Source organism: Pterocles gutturalis, unplaced genomic scaffold (assembly GCF_000699245.1).
Source record: "Pterocles gutturalis isolate BGI_N339 unplaced genomic scaffold, ASM69924v1 scaffold3603, whole genome shotgun sequence".
Taxonomy (NCBI): domain Eukaryota; kingdom Metazoa; phylum Chordata; class Aves; order Pterocliformes; family Pteroclidae; genus Pterocles; species Pterocles gutturalis.
The window spans coordinates 3,314-3,788 of record NW_010117753.1 but is presented as its reverse complement, the minus strand read 5'-3'; positions in this window follow the sequence as shown (position 1 = coordinate 3,788).

Here is a 475-nt window from a genome sequence, read left to right as displayed (position 1 = left end):
CCTACCTGTGAATATTTTTTTAAGCTCCCAAGTCTGCAGTGCCAAAATGTTCGTAACGAGGAGGCAGGAGCCCTGTCCCGGTGCCTGCCCCGGGCTGCCGTACCTAATCCTGTATTTTCTAGGGGAATTTGAAATGCTGCTTTTTTTTTTTTTTTGGCATGCAGTGTGGTTTTAATGCACAAAGGCAGAGGCTGGCTGGGTTATCTGGGAGGCTTGTCCTTCGAAGCACAAAGCAGCTGGTTCACTGGTCAGTGATTTCTTCCAGCTGCTGCTGAGGTGGGGGCTGGAGCCTGTGTCCTTCCAGGAGGTGGGCAAACCCCTTCCAGGCTCCGCATCTTCCCTCGGGCAGGTCCTGTCTTCAAAAGCAGCCTCTTCCCAGCTACTGTGATTCCACACGTGAGCCACCGATAGCATTTGAAATTCATTCTCTAGCTAGAAATGGAGCTTGGGGAGGGGGGGGGCAGGTTGTGTAAGA